Raw genomic sequence first — 15,474 nt, forward strand, 5'->3', positions numbered from 1 at the left:
AAAATAAACTCAAGACAACGTGACAGACTAAACCCTGGTCTCCACACAAAATGCAACTGGATGTTACTTGCCCTTTCTCTTAAACATTCACTATATCTGACTGACTGAGTTTGCTTTATTTTGATGGTTTCAATAAGTTATTCTGATGTGGCTAATTTCATCATAATGATAACCATCATAATTGATGGTGCTTCCATATTTGCAACTGCTGTTGAACACAGTACCAACAAATACATAAACATAAAAAACGACAACCCTGCTCCAGACCTTGAGGGAAATCCTTAGATAATTCCATCAACAATTGGCACTTACCAAATCAGTCAAGTATATTGAAATGCTGCCACAAAAGAATATAAAGTACTACAAACATTATAATCCTACATTGTTGCTGCATCCAATAGAAGTAATGATACAGGCACTAAGGTAACAAATATTTCTATTTCATCCTTTATTTCTAATCAGCCATTGCAGATGCCATCTTCCAGGCCCTACACTCATCTCTGGAGTATCTGTACAGTAAAGGCACCTATGCTAGACTATTGTTTATTGACTAAATCTCAACTTTCAACATTATAATTCCATTTAAGCCCATCTCCAAACTCCTGGACCTCGGACCCAACACCACCCTTTGCAACTGGATCCTTAAGTTCCTGATCATCAGGCCTCCATCAATTAGTAAGGATAAGGAGCAATACGTCCACCACAATTAACCTCAACAATGGTGCCCCACAAAGCTGTATCATCAGCATCTTACTCTATTCCCTATACACTCAGATACTGATCTAACTCCATCTAAAAGTTTGCATACGATACCACTGTAATGGGCAGCATCTCAAACAATAATGATTTAGAGTACATGAAGGAGATAGACACCCCCCAATGTCCACAGTCTGGGTTGGACTCTTTGGGAGTTTGGGAGGTCTGCCTCTGCGCCGCGGTGCTGGAATCTCAACCGGCTGCGCCAAGTCCACATGGGCCGGTTTGAGTTGGTCCGCCGTGAAAACCTCCTCTTCCCCCCCCCCCAATGTCCAGCACGAATGTGGACCCGTTGTTTCTGATCACCGTAAACGGCTCCTCGTAGGGCCGCTGTAGCGATGTGGGATGTCCGCCCCGTTGTACAAAAACTAACACAGTTTTGCAGGTCTTTGGGTATGGTGTGAAGTGGGTATGGGGGCCAGGTTACTGAGCCTCTCGCGTAGTCTGTCCAGGACTGCTGCGGGTTCTTCCTCTTGCCCCCTTGGGGCTGGTATGAACTCTCCTGGGACGACCAGGGGTGCGCCGTACACCAGCTCGGCCGACGAGGTGTGCAGATCCTCTTTGGGCGTCGTGCGGATTCTGAGCAGGACCCAGGGGAGCTCGTCCACCTAGTTAGGCTCTTTGAGGCGGGCCATGAGAGCCGACTTCAGGTGACGGTAGAAACGCTCCACTAGTCCGTTCGACTGTGGGTGGTAGGTAGTTGTGTGGTGCAGCTGTGTCCCCAAAAGGCTGGCCATAGCTGGAGATGAACTGGGCGCCTCTGTCGGAGGTAATGTGGGCCAGTACACCAAAGCGAGATACCCAGGTGGCAATCAGTGCTCGGGTGCAAGATTTGGAGGTGGAGGTGGGACCGCCTCTGGCCATCTTGTGAACCGGTCCACGATAGTCAGGAGGTGCCGCGCTCCTCGAGACACTGACAGGGGGCCCACAATATCCACATGAATGTGGTTGAAACACCGGCAGGTGGGGTGGAACTGCTGCGGCAGAGCTTTGGTGTGCCGCTGCACCTTGGCTGTTTGGCAATGCATGCACATTCTGGCCCATTCACTGACCAGCTTGCGGAGTCCGTGCCAAACGAACCTGTTGGCTACCATCTGGACAGTTGTCCTGATGGAGGGGTGCGCTAAGTTGTGAATGGAGTCGTAAACGCACTGCCGACAGGCTGCTGGGACGGGGTTGGCGGGTGGTGACGTCACAGAGTAGGGTCCTCTCACCTGGGCTTACGGGGAGGTCCTGGAGCTGCAAACCGGAGACTGCAGTTCTGTATGACTGCATGATCCCCAATTCCTCCATCCTCTTGAACTCCTCCTTCGCCAGCCGGAGCTTGTCCGGGGGAAGCCTTCGAGCACAGGCGTGGAGGGGTGGTCCTTGTGTCGGGATGTGGTGCTGTACGCTGTGTTTGGGCATGGCTGCCGTGAACTGTGGTGCCAGAACCGATGGGAAATCCGCCAGGACTCTGGTGAAGTCGTGGTCGGACAGTGTGATGGAGTCTAGGTGTGGGGCCGGCAACTGGGCTTCACCCAGGGAGAACGTTTGAAAGGTCTCGGTGTGGACCAGTCACTTCCTGGGCAGGTCGACCAGTAGGCTGTGAGCTCGCAAAAAATCCGCTCCCAGGAGCAGTTGGGCTACGGTGGCCAGTGTGAAGTCCCACGTGAACCGGCTGAAGCCGAACTGTAGCCATACTGTACGGGTGCCGTAGGTCCTTACTGTGCGGCCATTCGCGGCCCTCAGGGTGGGACCCTGTTCTCTGTTGCGGGTGTCGTAACTCGCCGGAGGTAAGACGCTGATCTTGGCTCCAGTGTCGACCAAAGAGCGATGTCCCGACTGCTTGTCGCAGACATACAGGGGACTATCCCGATGGCCAGCTGCCGTAGCCATCAGCGGCGGCTGGCCCTGCTGTTTCCCGGGAACTTGCAGGGCGGGCTGCAGTGGCAGGCTTCTGCGTCCCAGCGCTGGTGGTAGAAGCACCATTGTTCGTTGGTCTCCTCACCCCTGCCTCTGGGGATAGCGGGCTCTGCGGCCGGGCCTGGTCTGGTTTGCTGCTGGGAGCGTGGCCTGGTGATCTGTGCGACGGACTCCCCACTCTCCTTCTTGGCTTTCCACAGCACGTCCGCCCGGGCCGCCACCTTCCAGGGGTCGCTGAAATCCATGCCGGACAGCAGCAGGCGTATGTCCTCGGGCAGCCGTTCCAGGAATGCCTGCTCAAACATGAGGCAGGGCTTGTGACCTCCAGCCAGGGATAGCATCTCGTTCATCAAAGCCGATGGTGGCCTGTCCCCCAAACCATCCAGGTGCAGTAAGCGGGCAGCTTGCTCGCGCCGTGAGAGTCCAAAAGTCCTATGAGCAAGGCGTTGAATTCTGTGTATTTGCCGTCCGCCGGGGGCAATTGTATGAACTCCTCAACCTGGGCTGCTGTCTCCTGGTCGAGGGAGCTCACCATGTAGTGGTAACGTGTGGCATCCAAGGTTATCTGCCGAATGTGGAATTGGGCCTCTGCTTGCTGGAACCATAGGTGAGGTCGCAGCGTCCAGCAGCTTGGCAGTTTCAACGAAACTGCATGAACAGATGTGGCGTCGTTCCTCTCCGGTCCAAATATCGTTCGGGCCGTCAGGGTCACCAATTGTAGCGGTGTGCTACACGCAGCGCTGCAATAACGACACAGAGTCAGTGAGCTGCAGTTACAAAAAAGGTTTATTCAAATTTCGCGGCCTTGCTTTAAAGCCTTCCTGATCCCGCCCGGGGAGGGCGGGAATGCTGTAAGGGGCGCGTATTCACAGTCCCATCCCGCACACGGGCTTTTCCCCTTGCTGGTGAAGCGGGCTTGGCGCCCTCTTTGGGACCGGCCTCAATGCTGGCGCGCGCCGCTTTGTGAGCCAGTTTGAGTGTGCTGGGAAGTGGGTCGCCACAATAAGGATTCCTGACCTCCTTACTGTCTATCTGCACTACCCCTTCTCTTTAACAGCGTATTCTGCATATTCTAACTATATTCTACACTCTTACAGTTTTACCTTGTACCACCTCAAAGCACTGTTGTAATGTTATACAAGCAGAATGAAAAACTAGCTTTTTACTGTACCTCAGTACATGTGACAATATTAAACCAATTTACCAACTCTAAAAAAATACTATTACAAGCAGCATATGTACTTGACAATTCACAAAATTTTCCCCCTGCAGTACACCAAGAACAGGCTCTGTCTTGTACTATCCTGCCTTTTGTTATCTTTTCTGTTCAGTTTTGTAGTAAATGATTTATTACTATGCTTGATAGAACAATAGTTACAATACTGAAAAATATTTACACACAATTACACATTTCACACTGTAAAATATTTAATTCGGCAAATGCATGACTTCACATCATAATAAACACTTCTCAAGTAGTTTTTGTCAGTATTTATGCAGTTATGCATTAATTGCCAATTAAAAGTTATACTCAGATCTAATCCCAATTGAAAAGTAAATGTTTTAATGCATGTAATATGTAATTCCTGCTACTTAACTTAGTAAATCCAAGAATGCTTGAATTAACCATGTTGCTGTCAATTTAGCAAATTAGTGATATCTTACAACAGGTACAAGGTTTATAATTCATTTTTTAAAATCTGAAAGGCTAGCTTTTCCAGTGCCCCAAATACTTTACAGTTACTGCATTGATGGCTAGTCAGCAGTTCTGTGGATTAATGCCAGCTAGCTGCAGTGCATGGATCAGCATATTTCTATTTTCTATGCTTGAACACTGCAGTATTCCCAAGTTCAAGAGCAAAACTCAGTTGTATTCAGCCATGTGGCCAGCAACACTTTGTACCTGAACAGTGTTGTATGGCTGGTGTATTTAGAGTGACTGCATTTATTTACATTGGTTTATTGGCCTGGATCGAAAAAATCTTTGTTTAAAATTATTTAATTCTGATGCCTCTAATTAATCTATAATGTTTGACGTACAGTAAAATGAATAATTTTTAGTTATCTATATACTACTAAAACTCTCATGCTCTGACTGTTAGTGACCAATTAGCGCAAACGGTGCATTACAGTGGCATTATTTTTGGCTAAATCGACTTAAAATTTGCTAACTTACAGAATGCAGGCAAAGTTCCTGGTTATATATTTGTATAAAACTGTTCACTCGCCAAAATCAACTGCCCCGTTTTCACCCGTGAGCTGATCTGCCATGATGGAAACCGCAATGTGACACCAAGACGCATGCGCGTGTCCAGCCTCAGCAGCGTCTCACAATGCTCACAGAGCCAATTCCACCTTTGAGTGATCAGGCAATTTTTGCAGTGAATGAAGAAGACGAAACCACATAGTATTTAACAGACAGATATATCGGGCACTCTGAAGCTGTCGGATCAATACTTGGATTTCTAATTCACCAGAGGAAATCAGCCATTGTTCGCCTTCAAGTGCATCTTCCCCAACAGCATCAAGTATTCTTTTCAAGATAATGCTGCTGTGCAACTGAATAATGATATGGCAAGAACCACTTTAACGGATAATGATGGATAAAGAGGCACTGATTTACAGATGGAGATTTAATTCAATATTATTAAAACTTCAAGATTTTTGTGATTTTATAGAAAAACAGATTCAATTTTTTTTGGATACAAACTCACATTCAGTTGAAGATAAATTTATATTATGGGAAGCGATGGAAGCATATTTGAGGGGCCAGATAATAAGTTATCCTTCTAAAATTAAGAAGGAATATATGGTAGAAATAGATCAATTAGAAAAAGATTACAAAATTAGAAAAAGAATCTCAAAGATATATGACAGAAGAAAAATGAAGACAACTTGTCAATAAGAAGCTACAATATAATACGCTCCAGACATACCGAACAGAAAAAGCAATTATGAGAACTAAACAGAGATATTACAAATTAGGTGAAAGATCACATAAGATTCTTTCTTGGTAGTTGAAAACAGAGCAGGCTTCCAAAAACAATAAATGCAATTAGAACAAGTGCAAATAAAATTACTTATAAACCTTTAGAAATTAATGAAACCTTTAAAAAATTTTATTCTGAATTATATCAATCGGAATCACAAAATGAGGTTGTTGAGATAGAAAGATTTTTATCACAAATAACTCTTCCAAAATTGAATTCGGAAGAACAGAAAGGATTAGATATGCCCTTTAAATTAAAAGAGGTTGAAGAAACTCTGGGATCACTCCAGAGTAATAAATCTCCAGGAGAAGAGAGCTTTCCGCTTGAATTTTATAAAAAATTTTAAGATTTATTAATCCCTCCCGTTATGGAGTTAATATATCAAGTGGAAAGAACATATAAATTTCCAGAATCTTTTTCGACAGCGATCTTAACAGTATTACCAAAAAAAAAAGAGATCCTTTAAAACCAATATCATATAGGCCTATTTCTTTGTTGAACACGGATGATAAAATAGCAAAACTTTTATCTAATAGATTATCTAAATATTTACCAAAATTAATACATATGGATCAAACAGGCTTTATTAAAAATAGACAATCGGTAGACAATGTAACTCGGTTACTTAGCATAATTCATTTGGCACAAAAGAGGAAGGAAATGAGCGTGGCAGTTGCTTTGGATGCAGAAAAAACTTTGACAGATTGGAATGGGACTTCTTATTTAAGGTATTGGAAAAATATGGGTTAGGAAAATCTTATATATACTGGATTAAAATTTTAAATACTAGTCCCAAAGCTAAAGTAGTGACAAATGGCCAAATTTCAACATCATTCCAGTTAACAAGGTCAATTAGACAAGGCTGTCCATTATCACCTGCCCTATTTGTATTGGTGATAGAACTATTAGCTGAATTAATTAGAACTGATTCAGATATTATGGGCTTTAGAGTTAACCGGGAGGAATACAAGTCTATTTGCTGATGATGTTCTGATTTATCTAACAAACATTTGTTGCATAAATTATCTTTTAGATTAGAAGAATATGGGAAAATATCAGGGTATAAAGTAAACTGGGATAAAAGTGAAATTTTACCCCTTAATAAAGGAGATTATAGTCAATGTCGATTAGTAACTCAATTTAGATGGCCAATAAATGGTATAAAATATTTAGGTATAAGAGTTGATAACGACATAAAGAATTTATATAAATTATTTGCCATTATTGAAAAAAATTCAAGAAGATCTTGATAAATGGATGATGCTACCAATAACATTAGTAGGTAGAGAATGCTGTAAAAATGAATATATTTCCTAGATTACAGTATTTATTTCAAACATTACCAATATAACTACCACAGAAGTTTTTTCAAGAGTTCAATAAATGTGTGAAGAAGTTTCTTTGGAAAGGTAAGATGTCAAGAATATCGTTGGAAAAATTGACATGTAAATTTGACCTAGGAGGGTTACAACTTCCAAATTTTAAGAATTATTATAAAGCAAATCAACTTAGATTTATTGCATCTTTTTTTGATGAAGATAAACTGGCATGGATTAGAACAGAGTTAGATAAAATAGGAGAAAATATACCAGAAGATTTTATATGTAAATGGGAATCCAAATGGATTTGGGAAAAGAAAGAACCTCTTATATCAAAACATTTGATTGATTTATGGAATAAGATAAATGTTGACGATGAGATAAAGAAATCTTTATTAGCAAAGAGACCCCTAATTCAAAATAGACTCATTCCTTTTACAATGGATAACCAACTTTTATATAATTGGTTTCAAAAAGGGATTAGCTATATAGGTGACTGTTTTGAAGGAGGTAAATTGATGTAGTTTGATCAACCAAAGAATAAATATAAAATATCAAATAACACTCTTTTCTGTTATTTCCAATTAAGGGCTTATTTAAGAGATAAGCTGGGTTAAACAATGTTAATGCTGAAGCCTAATAAAATAGAAATTTTAATTCAAAAAGGAAAAATTAAAAAAATTACTTCTTGTATTTATAATTTGATTCAAAAACAGACAATTAAACAAGGAATTCATAAGTCAAGACAAAAATGGGAAATTGATTTGAATATTAAAATTGATTAAATAAGTTGGTCAAAACTATGCCTTGACAGTATGACAAACACAATAAATGTCCGACTTAGATTAGTACAATACAATTTTTTACATCAATTATATATTACACCACAAAAAATAAAGATTAAACCCAAATTTATCTGACCAATGTTTTCGATGTAATCAAGAAATTCGTACTTTTTTTTACACTCTACTTGGTCTTGTTTTAAAATTCAACCTTTTTGGATAAATTTAAGAGTTTTATTGGAACAAATTATTGGAATACAACTTCCACATAACCCAATATTATTTTTACTAGGTGATATTGAAAGGATAAAACTGAAACTTAAACTGAACAAATATCAGAAAAAATTTATAAAAATTGCATTGGCAGTAGCCAAAAAAGCTATTGCAGTTACTTGGAAATCAGATTCATACTTAACTATGGACCATTGGAATAATGAAATTTTTAGCTGCATTCCACTTGAAAAAATTACTTATAATTTAAGAAATGGATATGACATATTTCTGAAAATTTGGCACCCTTATTTACAAAAGATAGGGTTAAATATATAGGCCCTTTGAAGATAAAGTTATTAGCCATTTGGGGAAAGAAATAAATGTATATATTAAAGTTATTTTGAATTACATGGAGCATGTGGGGATCTCCCGATATCCAGGCAATCTTTCTTTCTTTCTTTTTCTCCCTTTTTTTTTAAAGATAGGGATGTCAAGGGGGGGGGGGGGGGGAAGAAAGGTTAAGGGGAGGGGGAAGGGCTGAAATTATACTCTATTATTCTATTCATTCTATGTAATTATCTTAAAAATTGAATAAAAAATATATTTAAAAAAGTGCACCTTCACCAACAGCATCAAGTATTCTTTCGAGATAATGCTGCTGTGCAACTGAATGATGATATGGCAAGAACCACTTTAACGGAATTCATGGATCTTTCCACTCGCAATTTATTTGCAAGAACCCTGTACTATGCGGATATTCCTAGATTCTACACTTAGAACTAACGAGAGATGGGAAAGGAGAATGGGGAAAAGTGTGGAGGAGTACTTCCGGATTTTTGAAGCATATGTTCTGGGTCAAGTGTATACCGTTTCTCCAAAGTGCTGACATCTACTTCTTTAGACTTCTTCTTCTTCATCAGATAAAGGGACCAGTATCTTTCGAATCACTGAAAACACGTAATGGAGATATCCTTCCATCATTAAAAGACGTCTGCGGAGAGAGAGAGAGGATTGTTGCAAGCTGACGATCATTGGCAGCAAACTATGGAAGAAGCAGAGAGAACAAGAATGCCCAGAGCAATGAGAGAATTGTTTGTTGTCTTGCTGACAAACACTGAAATCAACAATCCACAGCAATTATGTAACTGGTTCAAGAATGCAATGTCTGAAGATTTCTTACAAATGGAGAGGAGAACTATCAATGATCGATAAGAGGCATCATGGACAAGCTCTTCTGTATTTCCAAGAGAAACTTGAGAACTTGGGCAAACCAGTTGAAGAATATAATTTGCCAACACCAAAAAATGGTACAATTATTCAAAGTGCTGGCAATCTGGAATTATTGCGTGGACTGCAATACAATAGAGACAAACAGCCGGAATTTGTTTCGCAGAAAGAGCCCCTATTGAATAATGAGCAAAGAGAAGCATACAAATATGTTTGCGACTGCTTGGAAAGGAATTTCTCTTCAACGATTTTCATTGATGCACCAGGAGGAACTGGCAAGCCATTTATCATCAACTTGATCCTCACTAAAGTTAGGCAAAATGGAGGTGTTGCTATTGCTGTAATATCATCAGGTACTGCAGCAACATTGATGCTTGGTGGTAGGACAGTGCATTCAAGATTCAAAATACCCCTCAAAGTCAATTAAGATGCCCTTTGTAACATCGATAAAAACACTGATACTGCAAATTTATTCCAAAATGCGAGGCTTATTATCTGGGATGAGTGCCCCATGATTAGGAGGGAGAGCTTCGAAGCCATGGACTGGAATCTTCGTGATGTATGCGACAAGAATGAGGACTTCGGGGGTATTTTAACTAGTTGCTGCAGCGATTTCCATCAGCTTCTATCAGTTGTGAAATGCAGAAATGATGCTGATGTGGAGAATTCATGCATAAAAAAATCCTACTTATGGAGAAGCTTCATCAAGTTTCAATTGAAGAGAAACATGCGATTGAGTGAGGGAGAAGGACGATATTCTGAGTTCTTATTGGATGTTGGAGAAGACAAGATTGAGAAAAATGAAAATGATGAAATTGAATTAGCTGAAGATAGGATTCTGCCAGCAAAAACTATGGAAGAATGTATTGATTACATCTACCCGACTGTTATGAGTGATGAACAGATCTGATGGACAACGGGGTGCAGAGTTACCCATCCCCCCTCTCTGAGAACCACAAACTATTGCTGCTGTTATGCTGCTCATGAGAGAGAGATAAAGCCCAGGCAAGAACATTTGCTACAGATAAGAGGGGGAGAGAGACTGTTGATGTACTGTATTATGACTTCTACAAGGATTATTTTCCTTCTACTACAAGGATTGTACTTTGCTCGTTAACATTCTTAGGAGATAGCAGGAGTGGCCTGATTTGATGGACACTGTCATTCAGAGTTGATGGACAGCTGAGACCCCATGAGTAGGGATAAAAAGACAGGTGTGGAGAGACACTCATTGAGTGTTGGGAACCCACAGAAAGGTGGGGGCTTCGAAGACCGAGCCAGGAGATCGGTCAGTAAAGCTCACAGTGTTACAGCAGGGCCGGTGGGGACTTGTGTGTGTGTCCACTCATGCCAGAGTGACGAGTCCGCCACAGAAAAACGGTCTAGCTGAAGACCAGAGGGGTCATAACTGAATGACCACAACGATACGACGGATTAAGAGAGCAAAGGAAGGTTTGGCAGCTGTTGTTACATCTCGCTCGCTCTCTCTCTCTCTCTCCAACAATTACAACCCAACAACCATAATTACCTCAGCACGCATGAACTGAACTGAACTTTATACTTTTCTATGACAATTCATTTACCCCTAGACATCGCTAGAGCTTGTTTATTATTATTCCTACACTTTTAGGTTTATTACTGCTAACTTGTGTTACATGTATATTTGCATTATTGGTATTGTTTTGCTTATTTTACTAATAAACACTTTTGAATATAGTAGTACCAGACTCCAATGGATACTTCTGTCTTTGCTGGTCTGACATCCAGTTACGGGGTACGCAACACCTACATTCAACAACCCTGCAGAATCGTTCTCGAGGAATTCTATCTTGGTTCCTTCTCAATGAAATGATGCGAAAAATAAACCACATGCATTAGACACTTCCCTGGAATCATGAAAGAATACTGTTCCTTCAATGCCGTAAGTGAAGGAGCTAACGCCACTCATTTTCCAACAGAATTCTTTGATTCAGACAAACTCTCTGGATTGCCACCAAATAAACTGGAATTGAAGAGGGGATCTCCCATCATTTCGATGAGGAACTTGGATCCACCAAATCTTTGTAGTGGAATGCGAATGATGGTGGAATAACTGCATCATAGCAAAGATAAATATTGGTGCATTCAATAACGACATTGTCATAATCCCAAGAATTACTCTAAATTTATCAGAAGGGGAAGATGTCCCTCTTCAGCAGAGCCAGTTCCTGATAGAGTCATGCTTTGCTATGGCTATACATAAAGCACAAGGCCAATTCATGGAGAATGTGTTGATTTATCTGGAGAAATCGGTATTCCAGCATGGTCAGCTGTATGTGGCTTTAAGCCGGGGAAAAAGAAATGAAAACTTTAGAATATTCTTGAAGGGTGGCAGATCAACCAGAAATGTCGTAATCAAAAGTGTCCTTCGTTAAACGAGGAGGAGCTATATTTGTCTTGCTACTCGTCTTTATTCTTTAATAAACTGAGCTTTTCTTCTTTAATTTCCAAAGCACATCACATTAGACTGCACTACCTTTCTCTCAAAGAGTGCCCCAACGGGTCTCCCGGTTGTCTAGTTTTAATTTAATTGTCTTTAAGTGTCTCTGATCAAACTGGTAAAACATCATGACATTCTGAGATCGAGACCATCTTATGTTGCTATTCTTACAACAAGGAAAACTGGAATTCATTTATTTACCAGGTTTGCAAACTTCAAACTAAATAACCCAAAAGGACAAAAAAGTATATATCTTGAAATTACATGAAACAGCTGACAGCTCTGCATTGAATTTAACAACAGAATAACACTGATCATTTCACTGAGACATACAAGAGTCTATCGTAAACACCAGAGATGCTGGAAATCCAGAGTAACACATACAAAACACTGGAGGAACTCAGCAGGTCAGGCGGCATCTATGGGTAGACAGTCAATGTTTTAGGTTGAGACCCTTCTTCAGGGCTGATGATTCTCTCTTCCGAACCCCAGCCAACAGAAGGAAAACCAGCACAGGAGAATGCCATCAATCCCAGGAATTAAATCTATTGTGCACTAACACCAAATCAATACATCTCTCCTTGGATTTGGAGACCAGTACTCCTATTTTAAATAATTATAGAAACTCCACCTTGCTGTTTGTGGTTCAATGTTTTGGCAATAAAAAGTTAAGCATCCCTTATGTCCTTAATTGTTTCGTTCATCTGCAGTTTATTTTCTACATTAAAAAATATACCAAGCTCCCTTTTAGAATACACAATGTTAATTTAGAAAATATTCTGTTTTGCTGTTCTTGATAAGAGATTTATATAATATCCCATCAGGCACCTCCCTGCCAACTTTGCTGATTTCTTACCCACTCTTCACTGCAATTATCTCATGTAATTTTGTCTTAATTAGAAAAGGACAACGTGAAATTGTGAACAGTTCAGGATTCTTGTGGTATCTTTTAAGTAACAGCCTGTCGTTCATAAAACGGCAATAGCTTCTGTTTCATCCCGAAATCAACAACAATTATACTTACGTGTCACCCCAACCCCACAGAGAATCATTTTCACAAATAATGTACCTTATCATGTGCTTTTTTTCCTCCCATCCATCCTACAAGGTAGCATCCTTATAAAACTCTATTTTGCTTTCATAAAGCATCAAAAGATAGTCACTTTTACACTGCCCATTGCCATGCCCTTGATAATGGATTTCAAAATTCTGCAGACAATTGAATGTATTTTTCATCTTTATCCTTTCCTGAACACTAATGTTAGATTTGTCATGCTCAACACATGTAAAAAAACACTATATTCTAGAATCTCAGACATGCACTTTCAAACATGGCATTTTGTACTGTAATATTTGATCCATGTGCTCTTCCTAGGCTCTTACAAAGTTACGTTCCTGTAAACTGTTTGTAACCCAAATAGTTTGTACGTCAAAAATGTGGCTGCAAACTGAGTTTCCAAACACAAGAAGATAATTGCAGTCTTGCAAGTCAATCCCAGCAGTCTCCCAAAAACTTGTTTGTATCTTTGGGCCCTATTTAAATCAGTCATTTGTAAGTCAGAGGATCTATAGATTTACTTGATGACCTATAGACCTAATGACTCACAGATGTGATTTCTCCACAAGTCTATTGTTAGCATAATAGCACTCTAATGTCAATATTGATCACAAAACCTCTATATTAAAATTGGAGATCAGGATAACCTAATCAATCCTGAATTTAATGCAAAAGGCTGTATAAGTCTTTTAAGGAACTTAACACAACCCAAATATACTTTGGAAGTGGGACCGCTGTTGCAAGGCTGAAATTGCAGAAACAATTTTGCATCTAATGAATTCCTAAAGCAGTAATCTAAAGATCACCTGATAATCTGCTTTAGTGATATCAGCTGAGGAAATACTAGTCACAGCATGGAGGACAGCAGCAAATAAATATTTTCCATCCAGCAGGACAGCAGAAAGGGCTCATCTTTAACAGTTCATCTGAAATATAGGGGAATTTTAGTACCTAAAAATAAAACAATATCAGCCCAGATTTTTCAATAAAGTACTTGGAGTGAATCTTGAACCTATATTTAGCTGATCTGCAGTCTAGTATTATTCCTTTAGAATATTCCCATCCTTTGAAAACACATGACTCTGCAAAAGGCAATATCTAGGGAAGAATGCTGACTTGGTATGTAACACATCAGGGAAGAGGATGCTTTCAAAAAAGAAAAAAAATTACCTCAGTATCTACTTTCTTCATATTGAATGGACTCAACAAACAACTTAACTGGCTTTAAAAGAAATTGCACGATGTGGCCAATTGACATCCAATCACTTACTCAATGGCATATAGTATTTAGAACTGCCATCAACTACCGTGGTTTTAAACTGAAAGTTCTGATATTACAATCTTCAAATGTGGCTGGTAGTATACTAGCCAATGAGATAACATTTTTATAAACATTATATCAAACCAGAACACCATTTTAAATGTGAGAAACCACCTTGGTTTCCTTGGCTGCGCAAGTCTAGGGAAGACAACCTCCGGCCCAGTTAAACTCATGAGATTGAAGCATGCTTGATCTCACCCCAAACCTCAGTTTGTGTGGATGCTGTGTCATTTGCTACCCTGTTACAAATTAATGCCACGAAATAACAGGCAATACATTGTATACAATTAAAGGAATTATATTTATGAATCTTAACTAAAGTATTAGTAAAGAATAACAAAAAAAGGCCAATTCCAATTAAACAGTCAAATGTGCACAAGTGGGAGCTCATCTTGAACTTCTCTGTCACTCACACACTCAAACAAAAGCCCCAAGCCCAACCTTATTGCCCTAAACCAAAAAACCTCTTGCTAATTAGATGGCACACATTCCACATCAACCCTCATCTTCAACAATAACCCAAACAGGCTAGAAGCAGAACCGCAGCTCCAACAGAGCTGCTAAATGAAATACCTACAGCATAATGGTAGAGATGTGAACTAGGGTGTACATCTGAAAACCGTTGCATTTGTCATCTATACAGCAATGTAGGTAGCTGAAAGATCAAGTTGCAGATAAATCTTAGGACTAGACAAAGAAACTCAGAAATTATTAACTCTAAATACTTTGTCCTCTCCTCTGTTTTCATCTCCATTGCATCTAGTTTTCTTCAGACTCTGACTCTTTAATGTTTAATGGCTAATAAGAGTTGGCCAGATCTAGCCTATTTTTGTCAAGCCTAAGCCAGCACAGTATTTTTGAGGCAACTGTAAACTCTCTTCATTGGCTATTCATATTTGGAGTAAGGATCTCCTAATAAAGATCCCATTATGTTTGAAAATATATGCATTTCAACTAGATTCCTCAAGTAATAAAACACACAAGGTGCATCAGAGCAAAGCAAGAACAACAGTGTTAAATGCCTTTGATCTGCAGCATTAATTTTATTGCTCTTTCTACAGAGGATGCCAGACCAGCTGAATGCTTCCAGCATTTTCTGTTTTTATTTTAGATTTTCGGTATCTGCAATTCTATATTTCATTTAGCTTCCTCAAGTAAGTGGTAACAAAATCTTCCTATTTAGAATAAGCTTTTCTTTTACGTCTCCTGTACCTAGGGTCTGCATGTTCAAAATACAGGTTTTGATGATTTACTATTATTTCATATTTATTAATTGCATTGGTGGGATAGGATTCCAGTTCAAGAATGGGCTGTATGTCATTACCAAACGAACCACTGGCAATGCCTGCCTTCCTGACAACACAGCTGTTTAAGATGCAGACAGCAACTGGCATCTAAACAACTCAACTAGAATGACAAAGATTG

At 39.9% G+C, this 15,474-nt stretch overlaps 2 protein-coding genes across 3 annotated transcripts in view; one reads left to right on the forward strand and one right to left on the reverse strand.

The window, feature by feature from the left end:
* Positions 1–15,474, forward strand: part of LOC132404527 (retrovirus-related Pol polyprotein from transposon 17.6) — a 218,274-nt gene that overhangs the window by 165,282 nt on the left and 37,518 nt on the right. The gene's annotated exons all lie outside the window — the stretch shown is intronic.
* Positions 1–15,474, reverse strand: part of cds1 (CDP-diacylglycerol synthase (phosphatidate cytidylyltransferase) 1) — a 127,026-nt gene that overhangs the window by 85,405 nt on the left and 26,147 nt on the right. The window lies entirely within an intron of this gene.

This window comes from Hypanus sabinus, chromosome 14 (assembly GCF_030144855.1).
Source record: "Hypanus sabinus isolate sHypSab1 chromosome 14, sHypSab1.hap1, whole genome shotgun sequence".
Classification (NCBI taxonomy): domain Eukaryota; kingdom Metazoa; phylum Chordata; class Chondrichthyes; order Myliobatiformes; family Dasyatidae; genus Hypanus; species Hypanus sabinus.